The following is a 9,041-nucleotide window of genomic DNA, read 5'->3' on the forward strand; positions in this document are numbered from 1 at the left end:
ATTATTCTGAATAATTCTGCAGACTAAGGAAGAAGAGGCTGTCCTGGATATTCGGGATCTGGGGCCTCTGGTAGTTGGTTGTGTGAGCTATAACCCAGAGTGTTAGAGCCCAAAAGGGAAGTGGTTGGAGTGTAGGCTTGGCAAACATCCTTCAATGGGATGAACGTTTTTAGCCATGATCTTAAAACTGTGTCAAGACAGCACTTATGAAATATAAGCCATCATAGTTCTTCCTTTGCAGTTAAAATAACTAAAATGTAGAAGTGTTCAGTTATTTAACAAAAGTCACACAATTAGGAAATCATGAGGCTAGGATTCCAATCAAGGTCCACCTAGATTCTAGTTATTGTTGCTATTGTTCAATCATGTCCAACTCTTTGCAACCCTGTGGACTGTAGGTCACCAGGCTTCTCTGTCCATGGCATTTTCCAGGCAAGAATCCTGGAGGGGATTTGCCATTTCCTTCTCCAGGGGATTTTCCTGACCCAGTGACTGAATCTTCTGCACTAGCAGGTGGATATTTTACCACTGAACCAAACAACCTGGGAAATGGATCATGGCTATACTGCCTCCCTAAATGGACCTGTTGTCTTATATACTTTCTCCAGCAGAGCTTCATTATGTTTTCTTTTCACTCTTCAGTTTAACCCTTTTCTCTCTTCTGTCTTGCACACTGTATAATGTGCATGACTGCTAGGAGCTATCATGTGTTGAGTTTCTGTGCATTCCCCTCTCCAGACCCACATCTACTTTATCTTGGCTCGTTCTGCTTTTCAGTCTCTCAGTGCTTGGTATCCACTTGTTTCCTAGAGTTTTAAGGGTGAGGAAGAAGAAAAATTGGGGAAGAAGGAGAAAAGCTGCACTTATTTTAAAAACAAATCTGGAACAATAAAATCTCTTTATAGTAATAATAATGTGTTTGACACTGCAATTTTGGCAAAAAGAGCATTTCAGTATCCAATGAGTTAGATATACTGTGCTACTCTGTAGGGCAATTTTGAAAACATTTTACTGCCAACAATAGGAATATAATTGCTTAACATTCTACAAAAAAAATTTAAAAAAAGATTGGCCTTGCTCCTGTTATGTGCTGGATTCTTCATAACTCTCAGCAAATGACATATCAAGCACTGATTATCCTGAAGGCACATAATACTCCAGGAGCCAGATGGGTCAACTTTATTATTGTATGACAAATATAAATTTCTGTTTCAATGTTATCTAATTATATGTGTTAGGTCAAAGGTTGTATAGGTTGAAAGATTATGTAATGAAAAATATTGATATTTTCCTTTCAGAATAGAAGGGACATTGTAGAAAAGATTTTAACAGTGATCTGGATTGAACTGGAATTCTCACTAAATTTAGTAGAAGTCCTGCCATTGTTGTTGAAGAACAGATAGCAAAGTACTAATCAGATGCTCTGCTGTTTCCTGCCTATTCAAATACTCAGCTTAACCTTTAAGATGAAGGGAGAAGAGAAAATATTGTACAATAGGTCTGGTAGTATCAACCAGAGGAATAAAATGAGGACAATTTAAGTTTTCTTGGATCAAGAACGATAAGACATCTGAAAATGTTGAAATAAATTAAAATAGTTTCAAATGAACCCATATACTTGAAGATAGTCTTTTTCATGCATCTGCTTTTTTTTTTTAATATTCTTCTCCTGAAGAAATATTAAATTTATTTAAGAATGATTATTAATCAAAGTAAGGATTTGTGTATATGTATATGCTTTTGCCCATTACTGCAATCTGATTCATAGATTTTAAACTCCAAGTGTCTAAAAAGCAAAACTACCATGGTTCAGTCACCCACCCCCATTACCCCATTTCAGGAAACTCCCAGAAATTCTAAATACTTGGGGAAATGTATCTATTCTCTCAACTGTAGATATGTTCCTAGTTAGGGTACATAGGACTGGCCTTTAGGCAAAAGAAACACATACAGAAATGGAAGTTGTTGATTTTCCAGTAGACAGATCCATAGCAAGAGCTAAAAATTATGTTACCAATGGAACTTCACACCTAAAGCAGGGTACATAAAATTTCAAAACATCTCAGAGATGTCCAAAAACTGATTAATGATATAAAATTTTTCCTAGGAGGAAAAACAGAAGGAAAGAAGTGTGTAGGATCAGAGACGAAGACTGAGCAGGAAATTAACTCTTCAGGTTGGCGAAGTTATCAGATAAATGACAGTGAGCATCAGTGACTATGTTTCCTGAGTAAATGTCTCAAGTCAATCATTGCCAAAGAACTGAAAGAATGGAAACAGCCACTCGGAGCCTAGGCACTTTGGCTTCTTTCAATTGGTTTCCTCCTCAGCCACTATGTCCACAGTCTCCTGCCTGTGACCTCTCTACCACTGTTTTCTTTGTTCAGAAAGGTGATCTCACCACTGTTTATACTGTCCTCTAGTTCACAGTAGTTGAGTCTTGCTTCACACATGTCTTGATAAGTTCCTCAGCTGGGGGTATGCTGCTGCTGCTGCTAAGTCACTTCAGTCGTGTCCGACTCTGTGCGACCCCATAGACAGCAGCCCACCAGGTTCCCGCGTCCCTGGAGTGGGTTGCCATTTCCTTTTCCAATGCCATGAAAGTGAAAAGTGAAACGGAAGTCGCTCAGTCGTATCCTACTCTTAGCGACCCCATGGACTGCAGGCTACCAGGCTCCTCTGTCCATGGTATTTTCCAGGCAAGAGTACTGGAGTGGGTTGCCGTTGCCTTCTCCAAGCTGGGGGTATAGAAGTACAAAAAAGAAAGTCATTGAAGAGAGCCTCTTCAATTAAGATACTCAGCAAGATTGTTACATAGGTGAAATCTAGACAAATATGAAATATCATACTGGCAGGGAATAGAAATGGCAATGCAGATTGTGTGACTTAGAGAGTCCCACATGGAATGGTTACATTTTGGGGGTCTGATCACCACCCTGAAGTTTTCTGATTTGCTGCTGGTGGTGGTTTAGTCACTAAGTTGTGTCCAGCTCTTGCAACCCCATGGCCTATAGCCTGCCGAGCTTCTGTGTCCATAGAATTCTCCAGGCAAGAATATGGTAGTGAGTAGCCATTTCCTTCTCCAGGGGATCTTCCCAACCCAGAAATCAAACCTGTGTCTCTTGCATTGCAGGCAGATTCTTTACTATCTGAGCCACCAGAAGTCCCTCTGGTTTTCTAGAAGGACTCAAAAAAGAAAGACTCAAACAATCAAGCAGCAAGTATGAGCACAAAAGAGGTTTAGTACAGTAAAAGGAGCATGAGCAAGAGAAAAAAGACACTCATTGAAAGTAGTCTAGAGATATCAGGCACAGGATTCTGACTCTTTCCCCGTCTTTGATCACACAAAAGGCACTTTCCTTTCTAGCTGAGAACTATCAAGATGCGGACAAAGTGTCTTTGCACAGAGAGACCTACCTGAGTCTTAGGATTCAAGGTTTAAGAAGAACAGATCATGTTGACACATACTGCTATACAACCAACAACAGTAACTGAAATTCAGAATACCAACAGTGAAACCAGGCGCACCATCAACTTGATGTTTGCATGAATCAGTCTTGACAGTCCTGATGAGCTGATATAGCACACCCCATGGCTCCAGACATCCATGACAACATCATCAATTAGCACCATAAAAAGCATCATAAAAGCCACATGCCCAGGGGTCATCACCAAAGGCCAGGAAACATGCAAGGATTGAATAAACCAGACCTGATGTGCTCTCTCTTCACGTCTCCATTGACATGCTTGGGAGGGAAATGGGAATGCAATCCAATGATTCCCTTCCTCTGCCCACCCCTTACTGTAGCCCAAGGCTTGAGGAAGAGGGCAAGGAACATTGGCTTTTGCTGTTCTAAAACATGGCAGGTCTGACACCTAGCAAATCTTTCTCCTGCTGTTTGGGGACAGTAAACTGGAGGAAGTTGCTCTGAAAAGAGTTTTTTCATTTTCTCAGTGAGTGGATGAAGTTGGAGGCCAAGCTAGTCTTGAAGTCCTTAAGCAAGGAGTACCCATCCAGGTTGCTCGTCCCAGGCACCACAAAAAGGGGATGCACAAAAAGTATGTCCGCAAGTATGAAAGTGAAAGTGAAAGTCACTCAGTTGTGTCCGACTTTTTGCAATCCCATGGACTATACAGTCCATTGAATTCTCTAGGCCAGAATGCAGGAGTTGGTAGCCTTTCCCTTCTCCAAGGGATCTTCCCAACCCAGGAATTGAACCCAGGTTTCCCTCATTGTAGGCAGATTCTTCACCAGCTGAGTCACAAGGGAAGCCCAAGAATACTGGAATCCTTCTCCAGTGGATTTTCCTGACCCAGGATTCTTTACCAACTGAGCTATCAGAAAGCAAGTATGGCATGAACCTAATATTTTACATTTCTTGAACAAATTATTTTTAATTATTTTAATTTTAACTCCACGAATAATATACATTTATTGAAGAAAGTGAAAAAAGAATAAAAATCAAAAGTAATCATATAACATCATAGTACATATATATCCTTAAATTAACAGATTATTTTTCCAAATATATGTTTATTTGCTATAAATATTTTATCAGCTCCTTTTCCTGCTTCAAAACATGTGGCTGTTACCCACACCCATACATATTCTTTAAAAAGCTTGTTTGCAATAGCTGTGTATTCGTCAACAGATGCTTTCTAATTGTGGTGTGGAGAAGACTCTTGAGAGTCGCTTGGACAGCAAGGAGATCAAATCAGTCTATTCTAAAGGAAATGAACCCTGAATATTCATTGGAAGGACTGATACTGAAGCTGAAGCCAAGGCTTTGGCAACCTGATGCAAAGAGCCAACTCATTGGAAAAGTCTCTGGTGCTGGGAAATACTGAAGGCAAAAGAAGGGAAGCGGGTAGCAGAGTATATGATGGTTAAATAGCACCACTGACTCAATGGACATGAATCTGAGCAAATTCCGGGAGACAGTGAAGGATGGGAGAGCCTGGCATGCTGCAGTCCATACGATCACAATTAGCAACTGAACAACAATTATATTTTTAACCAAATTCTTTATTGTTGACATCTACATTGCTTTGGCCTTTCAGGTATATCGTACATTATTTTCTTAGGACAAATTCCTACAAGTAGGATTGTGGAATGAATCTGTGGCAAACTTTTAAGGGGCTATGAAAGAATGTTTTAGTTTGCCATGATTTACATGTCTTTTTTTTTTGGGGGGGGTTGCTCTTTGTGAACAAACTCAGAGCATTTAAAATAAAATAAAAACCCATCAGGGTCCAATTTTGCCAGTTCGGTTCTCAGATCTCTGTGTGCAGGTGTTACTAAGAATGTTGTCTTTGAGCTTCCTTCTCACAAAGTCAGTGTCTTGATGTAAGATTTCTCCATGACAGGGAACTTCCTTATCCTCACTGGTAATAGTTTACCCTAGTAACATTGCTTTTATATTTTAGTACTAATGTGGTGAGCAAAGGATGGATTATTAGGCAAAAGAAAATTGTCCTGAGACCAAAGATCGAGATGTTTTTCCAGATAAAGTTGTCTTTAACACAGGAACTCATTGAGGAGAGGGACCTCCCCAGTGGCTAAGCATTAAAGAACTTGCCTGTGATGCAGAAGACTTGGAGAAGCATGGACAGAGGAGCATGGAGGGCTACAGTCCAGAGGGTCACAAAAACATTGGACAGGACTGAATAACTAACAAGAGAGATACAGATTATGAACGCTTTGCAATGTCTTTTCTGATTTGTATTACTTTATTCTCAACCACAAGTTGTAGCTCCAGAATTGCATTAGTTTTGTGTTATGACCCTGTGATTTTCCCTTGGGGGATTTAAAACACATTCCTTCAGGATTCTCTTGATATCTCCTAAGTAAGCCAGCTGGCATTGACTTTGCAGTGGGGTCCATTCTTATATTTTCAACTCTCTCCCCGCCCCGGGAGAATGCCACGGTTACTTTAACAAGTCCAAACACATAACGATTATACCTAGCTTTCTAGTTTAGAAAGCATGAGGATTTAACAGCTGCACTTTGAAGTCCAGGTCCTTACATTTACTTAATGTATTTTTTAAATGAAACTAATAGCTTTGCTGGTAAAGAATCTACCTGCAGTGCAGGAGACCCTGGTTCAATTCCTGGGTCAGGAAGATCCCCTGAGGAAGGGATAGGCTACCCACTCCAGTATTCTTGGGCTTCCCTGATGGCTCAGCTGGTAAAGAATCTGTGCATAGGGTAGCTACTCAAATCACTGGGGCCCTTTTCCCATAGGGAAAGAGAGAAATCTGTCTTTTATAATATGATTTTATTTTCTAAAATTTCTTTCTAGGACTTCCCTAGCTGTCCAGTGGTTAAGACTCCACCTGCCTAATGCAGAGTGCTATTTGATCCTGGATTTCGGAACTAAGATTCCATATGCACCCCCCCCCCCCGCCATGGCAAATAAATAAATAAAATGTCTTTCTAGTTACTGAGCAGACATTATTTATTTTTATATAGAGATGAAGAAAAATAGTTTTATGACACTGGAGAGGAAATGCTTGAGAAACAATCTGCAACCCCAGGATGGAAGAACTAGAGAAGTAGCTGTAATTGTCTAATTATCAAAATAGGGCGATAATAAGATAGAAACACCACAGTAGCTCCCATACCTGGCTCAGCCACCTTTTTCCCTGACCAAATTAGATAAAAGAGGAAACTGCATCCATTAACTACAAGTTTTGCAAGGGAAAGTGGCTGAGGCTTTGTGTTTTAGATCACTGTGAATTTCCATTTGTTTTTCTCCTCGGGCACTAGATAAAAATCATTCCAGGGAAACTCCCCTTCATTTTAATGCTATGAGTTTTGGCAAGTCTAATGCCTTAAATTTAAATGCTTGAACACCTCAACTCAAACTCTCTCGATAAATGTGTAATCTGGACGCAGGTGAGCATTTTATATTTAGTGTGAAAAAGTAAAGGTCATTTAGCTCTTCAAGGCATGTTTTTAAATATTCCAATTTCCCTAGGTGCCAACTATTTGTTTCTTGAACGACCTCGATATTTTACATTCACTAGCCTGGAAAGGTCATTTCCTAGAAATTTAATTCTCTTAAACTGAAAATGTCCATGTTTCTCATTGTTTATTTGGAATATGAGATACGATAACTTGCCTGTAACATGCCGGAATTAGATGTGTGTGCTCACTTACACAAAGTTCACAGCCTTGAGCTGTATGTTGGACGAAATTTATACCCACTTTGCTTTTCCATGTCTTTATGCTTCTTTCTTGCCAAACACTGATTTTCCAATTTTGTTTCTTTAGTTATTGAACGTTGAAATGTTACATTGACACATAAGACAAAACCTCCATTAGTTTCACATCCCAATATTTTTTGGATACACACACATAAAAACCCGTCAGCATGAGATTTCACTTCTTAAGCCATTTACACTTTAAAATATATATATATCTTAAAAAATGGGATGACATGGAAATAACCCATTTTTAAATGTCTTTCTATAGCTATTAAAAAATGCATATTTACCAACAGTTGATAAAAAATCTTCCTTTGGAATGCACAGGAAGGGAAGTACAGGCAGCAAGATGTGAATCAGATGTGGTTTCTCTCCCTTTTGCTTCTTCAGAGGCTGGTTTCTCCTTAGGTTGAAACTATTTTCATGCCCATCTTACTAAGGTTCTTGGTTAGCTGCTGCTGCTGCTGCTGCTAAGTCACTTCAGTCGTGTCCGACTCTGTGTGACCCCATAGACGGAAGCCCACCAGGCTCCCCCCGCAGGGATTCTCCAGGCAAGAACACTGGAGTGGGCCGCCACCTCCTTCTCCAATGTGTGAAAGTGAAAAGTGAAAATGAAGTTGCTCAGTCGTGTCCGACCCTTAGCGACCCCACGGACTACAGCCTACCAGGCTCCTCTGCAGCCTTTTTTCCTCTTGCACCCTCTTTCCACTTAGTTTGCACTTCGCAGTCTGAAGATTTATCTTTTTCCTGCTCTCTTTCTGGGCCATCACCCCTTGCATTCTCCTCCTACAGCCGCTTAGCTAACCTGACCTTCGTTTTGAGCTCTTTGGCAATGGTCATCAAGGATGCAATATGGCCAGAGCCTTTGAGAATCTGGGCTGCCTGGGGCATTGCCACTAACCTTGTTTGAATCTCTTTAGTTTGTAAGAGATCCTCTGCAATCCATACTGTGACCTGCAGCTTGGGAGTATGATTCAACTCAAGATGATCTTAGCCTCTTGAATTACTTTCCTCTTCCCAATAGAAATAATTATATTATTTGGGCAGAGGACCCTTTTCCTGGGAAAATTCTTAAATATAATTTTTTTGTTTCCTGTCAGCCTAAAGGCCTATGGAGAATTTATTCTCTAATAAATACTATAAATCCTAAGCCATTTTCATCATCCCTCCTTTTCATTAATAGCTCTGTTTTTCTAAGTAACTCTGACCTGAAGAGTTGACCTGTAGTGATATGGTCTGCAAAGTTGTTCCCCTGACTTTGATGTAAACAGGGAATGAGACTTACTAGATTACTGCTTTTCAAACTATTTCCCCTACTAGTCCCAATACTAACTCCAACTGAGTTGTCAGCGTGGACTAGATCAGCTCTTCTCAAGTATCAATGACCAGTGTGTTTGTGCATGGCTCCAGAATCTTGATGGAATGTAAATTTTTATTCAGAAGGTCAGTTGGGACCCAGGATTTTGCATTTCTAACAAGCATCTTGCCATTGTTCTAATCCATAGTCTACATTTAAATTTGTCTACTTGCTCATTGACAAACATGTCCACTCAGGACTTCTCCTTTCTAGAAGCACTTCTACTGATTATCAGGATCTAAATAGCCTTCAAGTTCCAGTTCAATGCCACCTTCTTCATTAGATCTTTCCTGCTCTCTTTCTTGATTATCCAAACAGGAAATCTAATTCCTTCATAGTGAACACGTATGAAGTCATAAGAAATCAATTAAGAGACACCTTTTCTGACTTCACATTTTTTGTGTGTGAGCCTGTCTTACCTCTCTGGGGCTTCCCAGGTGGCTCAATGGTAAAGAATCCATGCACCAATACAGGA

The sequence above is a fragment of the Moschus berezovskii genome, chromosome 2 (assembly GCF_049115385.1).
Source record: "Moschus berezovskii isolate FMDL1 chromosome 2, NW_MosBer_1.0, whole genome shotgun sequence".
NCBI classification, from domain to species: Eukaryota; Metazoa; Chordata; class Mammalia; order Artiodactyla; family Moschidae; genus Moschus; species Moschus berezovskii.